Genomic DNA, 8708 nt, shown 5'->3' on the forward strand with positions numbered 1-8708 from the left:
AGAAAGAATAGAACTAAAGATAGATTTTATTCTCACCATTTTCTGGTTGGTGAAACAATCCACAATCTTATGAATAGTCACTCTCCTTCCTTCCTGCTCTGCTAGCTGATCTAGTGAGAAAAGATTATGGCACAGAAGCTAACACTTAAAGAACCTGGAGGTGCAACCTGAGATCAGGAGCCTTCTGTGCCAAGGGAGTACAATCATGCAAACTTGGCATGCATCAGCCATTGGCTGATGATGATTTCAGAGTATCTGAGTGAACTAGAACTGTTCTCTATGCTTCCAAGGGGGTGCAAAAGAAAGGTAGTTCCTGAGGACTTACCCACTGTCCTTCTTACAAGACAGGGAAGACAGGTGGGAGACCAGATGATGAGAGAAAGAGAAGGTAAACTGAGAAAAGGTAATATTTATTAGTCATTAAAATATCGATATGACAGTCCCGGAATTTTATTTACATTGTCCTGTGTGGGTAGTGACAGTCACAGCCCATGAAATGGCTCACAGATCTCACAGATGTCTTACGGATGAAATGAAAATCAAAATTTGAATTTACCACAGTCATGTGAAGTACATGTGAAGTTCCTTTGTACAGGGAGAATTACTTTCTATTGGCTAACATTTAAGCCCTTCTGTCCTATAATTTACCAGCTTAACCCTCCTTTGTGCAAAGCAGCTCCATTTTCAGTCCATCCTTGTTCAAGCTGACTAGAAAAGTCCTATGAACTTCACAACAAATGAAAACCCTTTGCAGAAAGCGAAGGCACATAAAGCGCATAAAGACATTAAACATTTTTGGGAGGTGGCCCTTCCTTTCAATCTAAACATGCCACTCTGGTCCTCATGTGTCAAGCAAGCACGCCACAATTAAAGTAGAAAAGAAACTGAGCACATCTTGTTTCCATCTGCATGACCTTGGGCAAGCCCTTATTTATTGTGTGTTAACGTGTAACACTTTATGTCTCGGTTTACCCTTTCAAATAATGACTCCAAGGTGCTTTTTGCAGTCATTGCTGCTTGATGTCGAGCTTGCTTAATAGATTATATTAGATCCTTGCATGCGAGGTACTACACAACTGGAAATCACTGCCACGGAAGTTTGTTCCTGTGTCTTTCATTCTAAGAGTTTGATTTAAATATTTTAACCTTAGACAACCATGATTTATAGTAAAATACATTTTGGGCTCAGAAAACACAACTAATAGCCAAGGGGGGAAAAATAATAGGGAAAACAGAAACTAGCGATGTGTCTTGCAATGCTATCGGAACACAGACAGTACTGCAGATTGGTTGCTGATGATTTGAGAGTATCTGAGTGAACTAGAATTGTTCTCTGTGCTCCCAAGGGTGTGCTAAATGATTGATTTCTCCCTGGTACTCCAACAGGTTTGGAAGTCTCCAAATTCCATATTGGCTCTGAGGCTATGAGAAGCACTTGAAAAGCATTAACCCATCCTTTCTTCTAGAGCGCCGTTAGAGGAAAAACACTTTTAAACTTTGCCGTATTTGTAATACAGTTTCGGAGACACACCTGAAGATAGCCAACTATTTTGCATATACATGTCCATCCTATTTGAGTCCAGGATCTAAATTAGAGACCAAGTTGCCTTTCACAATAAATATGACTTGCATAGGCTTTTTATGTATACAAAATGAAGATTTGCTATAGTCTAACAAATTGGTGACTTTGGTGGTATCTCTCATGTTTGTCTTTCTACGTAGTAAAATACAAAAGTCGTTCTCACCTCATCTTTTCTTTATTCATCCTTTCATCTCTTGGGCTTCACTCTTCACTTATCTTGTCCCCCAAATGTTGTTATGCTTAATAAGATGATTCTACCAAGACAGCCAGAAAACCCTTATAAAAAATTACTTAACACTGTTTCACAGTTTTGATCTGTTAATGCCAATATACCTTTTGCATCCTTTTGCATTTCCCATGCAGTGATTCTCTTTCCATGCATGTCTTAAAATAGGTCATTCGTGTTTACATCAGCAGCAGTTTTAGGCATCACACAGTAGTGCTGCCAGCTCTGCAGATCACCCCATGGTTCCTTCTAAACTAACAGTTCATCAGCCACCCTGTCATTATCCTATAAAACAAGATTCTCATTGGAACTTCTTTCACCATCACTGTCTCTGTTATTTTCTGCCTTCTTCCTACAGGTCTTTATCTTTCACTGCAAACATTCCCCTTATTTCCAGGCACTCTTAAAGTGTTTTATCAATCTGTGTCATTCCCACTGTGTCAGTCTCTATTCTTCCCTTCTCTGTAGTCTCAGACAGGTTACCCATAACCTCAGTGTTGCTCAGCCCCTTCACCCCACTCAGTTTACTCAAGATTGTCCGCAGACTTTGGACCTTGTCCTTTCCGGAGGAAGATGTTTGTCTTGAATTACAAGATGCTTTACTGCCCATGGTACAGCCTGTACAGCTGAGAGAGCTAGCCTTCAATTTCTAATTTGCTTCATGCTCTGTGCTGCTCACCAGCAGGTGCTGCTTGGGAAATCAATGGCTGTTCCACACATGGAGCAGCTGCAGGACTCTTTAATGAATGTTTTCCATTTCTAATTTTTACAAGCCAGTTCTAGCAGCAATCTAAAAAAAAAAAAACACCAACTTTGCTTATTGATAATTCTATTGATGAAAATGAACATTACTAGCAAATGGAAGAGGCTAGAAAAGGGAAGGAGAAGCAAAGCACTACCTCATACAAAGCAAGTCCATTTACAGTATCTCATTCAAATAGATAATTTCTTCTCTACAACTCACCCTTGTCCAATGTACCATTGGCATTTAAAAGACTTCCAAATTGCATCTGATGTGTGATTTACAGTACAATCACATCTGAATTGGGCCCAGAAGTTTCCCTTGGCAGGTTTACAAAATGCCCAGGGTTGACAGTTGACTTGGCCCAACTCTGTTCCCACAGTCTATTGAAGATAGAAGATTGCTTCTAGCTAGAAGAGCATCATTTTAAAGTTGAATTAGATTAAAAATAGACTGTTTCAGGGTTCAGTATCTTTTTGAAGTTTCATGCTAGATTTTATGTTAGCTTATCATGGTGTAAATCATCAGTAACTTCATTGCAGTAACAGAATAACTGGCAACAGCTAATACTGCTCCTTTATTTCCCAATGAATTACCTGTATAGATTGGAGAAGAGCTGTTTCCAAACTGCAGAGCTACACTGAGGTGTGACTGCATGCCTCACCTGAGGGATTCCTTTACTTCATGTGTGATTTTTCAAATGAAGCTATTCTCCATTTTGCCAAATTCTTCAAATAGCACATAGCATACTGTTTCATGGAGAGTCTGTCTCTTGGGAAAGCTGAAGAGGTGGAAATTGCCTGGAGAAAATTGAAACCTTGATAATTGATTTTGCTTGCTCTTAAAGTTTCTAAAGACTTGAATCTTTCCAAGAATAAATCAAAAACTCTTCAGTAGCAAACCGTGGGGAATTCCTCCAGATTCTTAGAGTGGTTTCCTTGCTAAAATTCAGAAATTATATTCTTACTGATGTAGATTAAGAATTAAATTATTTGCTTAAAATAGTTAAGGCTTTTGCCTATTGGGATTTTCTGTATCAGCTAATTTGGCTGCATTATTAACTGCCATTGTTAGCCAGGATCTTTGAGCTGTAGAATTAAAAAAAGCTTGGCAAACCTTAGGTATATGATAAACCCCTCAGGCCATTAAATCTTATTAGAAGGCAAATCATAACCTCCCAACCTTTTTGAGATTGATTTGGAGCTAAGAAACCTGAAGAAAATTGATACGGTGTGGAGCACCTGCTTTGTGAATGCAAATAAATGCAAGCACATTATTTCCCCCACTTTAGTAATTTTTTTTCATTGACACAGGCCTAAGCAAGAGAGAAATACTTCCCAAGAGGTCACCATGCAAAATGTCTGATTGGTCTAGATGTTTATGACATTCTGTAGAAGTAAATTAAGCCCAGTGGAGATTGGTCTTGACAGACTTTGCACTGGGACCTCACAGGACTCCCCTAACACCAGCTAAGTTGTAGCAGCCCGCAGCAGGGACTGAGCCTGTGCCAGATTCAGCAAGCTTCTGACTTCTAGACTGCTGCTCACACATCACCCCGTGCTTCTGTGTCTCAAGACCTTTATGAGGGCTCTTTCTAAAGTCTATGTTTTATGTTACAGACATTCCTAAATTCTTCATACGTGTTGTATTTTCATTATATACCTTACATGCCTGACTGTTACTATACATTGACAAGTTGTAAGTATAATATATAATTATGTAATTGCATAAGTATATTATGGTATGTATTTAAACAAAATGGATCAATTTTTTTTTCCAATATAATTGACTGAAATAGTGGTATTACAGGAATTGGTCCTGCCTGGGTACAGTATCGTTTGAAAGACTTGTGTCTTTCCAAAAATAAATTAAAAACTGTTCATCAGGAGAGCTGTGAAGAACTCTCCAGGTCCCTAGTGGGTTTCTATCCTAGAATTCAAAAATTATGCACTCACGGATATGGATCTGGCATGGAGGTGTCAGACCATGGCAAAGGCTCTGACCACACCACCCAAGTCTTGGAAGGCAGACGCAGGGACTGTGAGAATGAAGACCCTAGGTCCACTGTAGGAAAGGGTCTGGTTCGAGACCATTTTAAGAACCTGAACGTGCAAAAGTCCATGGGACCTGATGAAATCCATTTGAGGGTCCTGAAGGAGCTGGCAAATGAAGTTGCTAAGCCACTGGCCATCATATTTGAAAAATCATGGCAGTCAGGTGAAGTTCCCAACGACTGGAAAAAGGGAAATATAACCCCCATTTTCAAGAAGGGGAAAATGGATGACCCGGGGAATTACAGACCAGTCAGTCTCACCTCTGTGCCTGGCAAAATCTTGGAGCACATTCTCCTGGAAGGCCTGCTAAGGCACATGGAAAACAACAAGGTGCTTGGTGACAGCCAGCATGGCTTCACTAAGGGGAAATCCTGCCTGACCAATTTGGTGGCCTTCTATGATGGGGCTACAGAACTGATGGACAGGGAAGAGGTCGATGTCACCTACCTGGACTTGTGCAAAGCGTTTGACACTGTCCCACACGACATCCTTCTCTCTAAATTGGAGAGATATCAATTTGATGGATGGACCACTCGGTGGATAAAGAACTGGCTGGACGGCCGCACACAAAGAGTTGTGGTCAATGGCTCAATGTCCAGCTGGAGACCAGTAACAAGTGGTGTCCTTCAGGGATCGGTGTTGGGACCGGTCTTGTTCAACATCTTTGTCATTGACATGGACAGTGGGATTGAGTGCGCCCTCAGCAAGTTTGCCGATGACACCAAGCTGTGTGATTTGGTTGATCTGCTGGAGGGAAGGAATGCCATCCAGAGGGACCTTGACATGCTTGTGAGGTGGGCTGATGCCAGCCTTATGAAGTTTAACCATGACAAGTGCAAGGTCCTACACCTGGGTCGAAGCAATCCCAGGCACAGCTACAGACTGGGCAAAGAAGAGATTCAGAGCAGCCCTGCAGAGAAGGACTTGGGGGTACTGGTCGATGAGAAAATGAACATAGGCCGGCTGCAGTGTGCGCTCGCAGCCCAGAAAGCCAACCGTATCCTGGGCTGCATCAGAAGGAGCTTGACCAGCAGGTCGAAGGAGGTGATCCTGCCCCTCTACTCTGCTCTTGTGAGACCTCACCTGGAGTATTGTGTGCAGTTCTGGTGTCCTCAGCATAAAAAGGACATGCAACTGCTGGAACAAGTCCAGAGGAGGGCCATGAGGATGATCAGGGGACTGGAGCACCTCCCATATGAAGATAGGCTGAGAAAGTTGGGGCTGCTCAGCCTGGAGAAGAGAAGGCTGCGTGGAGACCTCATAGCAGCCTTCCAGTATCTGAAGGGGGCCTATAGGGATGCTGAGGAGGGACTCTTCATTAGGGACTGTAGTGATAGGACAAGGGGTAACGGGTTAAAACTTAAACAGGGGAAGTTTAGATTGGATATAAGGAAGAAGTTCTTTCCTGTGAGGGTGGTGAGGCACTGGAATGGGTTGCCCAGGGAAGGCGTGAATGCTCCATTCTTGGCAATCTTCTGGCCAAGTTGGACAGAGCCTTGTGTGGGATGGTTTAGTGTGAGGTGTCCCTGCCCATGGCAGAGGGGTTGGAATTGAATGATCTTAAGGTGCTTTCCAACCCTAACTATTCTATGAATTCTATGATTCCACTGAAGTCTGCATCTCCCTGTATGACAGAACCAGGAATGCTTGTCTCCAGATTTTGTTGTGCTGCTGGCAAGCAGGCTCTCATGGATCAGAGCAGCTACAATTTGCAGAGGGTGCATTTGGCTCTTTTCTGGTAAGTGCAAAAGGCAGGAGACCCTCCCCAGCCTCCTCTCCTTCTCTTAGGAGACTGGTCTGAAGGCCAGATCAGTTGGTAGGGTTCCCAGGGGATATTAGAGCTCCTGCAGAAACTAAGCTGGTTTTTAGGTGGAAGAAGAATTAAGGCTTGCCATTGCTGGTGGTGAAAAAGTAACCCTCAAAACTCTTAAAAGTGGTTTTAACCAACACAGTACTGCCTTCTGACAAAGTCTGCATTTTTAAAGCCTTTCAGCATCTGCATGAGAGACACTCTGAACTAGAACCATTGGTCACTCACCTAAACCTTCCTATGACATGCAAAAAGAATACACAACCCCCCAAAAAGTAATTGTTTCAATGCCAGTGATATTAGTACTGGAAAGAGGGAAAGAGCATCAGCAGGTGAGAGCTGAATGTTGCAGTTCAGGAAAATGGGCCGGGGAAAAGAAGGAAAAACAGGGCAGAAAAACATAGGAAGAAAACTCAAATGCTTCAACAGCATTGACTTAATGATTAACTTGTCTGTTTGATAAGGCTGAATGCATTGAATATCTTATAGAGCAAATTGTAAATATAGGTAGAAAATCACTTATTAGCTTTTTTTCCCTGGATAGCCTCTATCTTCAGTATATTTATGCTGATGATGATTATGTTTAATCTAGAAACAGGCAATTTCTGTGTAACATTGCGAGCAACCTCAGTGGAAATGCCACAGCACAACAAAGAAAGTGTAGGGTTATAGATACGCAGTCCAGATCACAATTCAACACAACTGAAAAATAAATTCAGCTTTATTACAGCAAATTCTTGAGGAGTGGTCTGGTTTTCATATGAAGAAGGTACATTTCTCCTCTTTCTCATGGACTAGAGAAAGCTTTTATTTCTCTTCCCCTTGATGGGGACATGCAATACCTAATGCATCGCAAAAGCAGAAACCTCAGAAGCAGTGTAGGTTTCACAGAGAGCGTTTTCAGCCAGCTCTCTCCTCAGCTCGCCAGATGCAACCATGCCAGTGTACAGAGTGTGGATACCAGTCGGCTGGTTGTAGTCAGCATGTAAATTGCCCCCATGGCAATTTCAACACACTCCTTTAAATTTCTCAGCCTGAGTTTTGTTTTCCATTATTAAGGTGGTTGCTTCAACTTGTGCGACCAAATTCAGCATATCTCTTTTAATCTCCCCGAACTACACACACATACTCCCCACGTACTCAGGAACGCTGGTTTTACCTGCCCTTTTCCACTCGCTGACTGTACCAGACTGTTTTCTTTACTTGCATATTTAGGAACAACTCAGAACATATAGCTTTGTATTTCTTGCAGCTAACTTTTATGGTGACCCAAACAAATTTCCTGTTATCAGTATGCTCTGACAGCTCAAGAACATGACCAAGTTCTCACTGCCCAGTGAATCCCCGCACGTCATTTGGGCTGTAATAAGGGACTGTGTGCATGCGGTCAGGCTGTTGCAAAAATGAGCTTGCACGTAATAGCTTTAACCCCAGTGAAAGAGAGCAAAGCTGAACATGCCTTGTGTTTGCCAAGGGGTGCAGATATGCTGGAATAACTTTCCGCAGCCCAGCTGCTGCTTAGGTCCTTGGTAGTTCAGTTGTGTATTTTGATCTCAGAAACCATGGAGCTGATGTTATTTCGAAAGAAAAATGAACAGGGGACTGGAACAGGAGAAATCTGCAGTTAAAACAGGAGGAGCACAAGATGCCTGCACAAACACCCTTACCTTCACTGTTAGTCTGCTCGATCACGCTGCCCTGTCACAGGCTTTATCTTCTCTCAAAACACATCCAGCTGGTTTCCAACCCCCTCCAAAAGATTCACAACAAAAGCCCCTGACCTCGCAATCTCCCTTTCATTATCCTTGAATCTGTGACTTTCTTAGGAGCACTACCAAGTCATCACCAGTGTCTGAAGAAGATTCAAAGAACTAATTTTTCCTTGAAGCACGATGCCCAAATAATATGAGCCGCTTTTTCAAATAGATAAGACTAATGAGAAACCACTCTAAGTATGTTCCTTGTACTCCACACACACTGTCTTCACAAATATAGCAGGGCATTTAGTCCTCTCCAGTGAAAGTTTGAGATGCAGCTAATGGACTATTTCTAAGCCAGTACTTCTGGATACTGAGCTGCCCAGTACTGTTTTCTCTTTCATACCCTTGTAAATCAGGTGCAAAATGTTTCTGAGACCTCTAGTGCCATGCAACAATAGTTTGGTTTAAAGACTTACTCCAGATCATTGTAGAATACATGTGTTTTTCCTCCTGTTATTGTTCTGAGCTTGATTATATTATTTTTCACTGGAGCCAAAGTCCCAGTTCTTTTCTAATAGCCCTGGCTGCCACTTC

The sequence above is a fragment of the Lathamus discolor genome, chromosome 5 (assembly GCF_037157495.1).
Source record: "Lathamus discolor isolate bLatDis1 chromosome 5, bLatDis1.hap1, whole genome shotgun sequence".
NCBI lineage: Eukaryota > Metazoa > Chordata > Aves > Psittaciformes > Psittacidae > Lathamus > Lathamus discolor.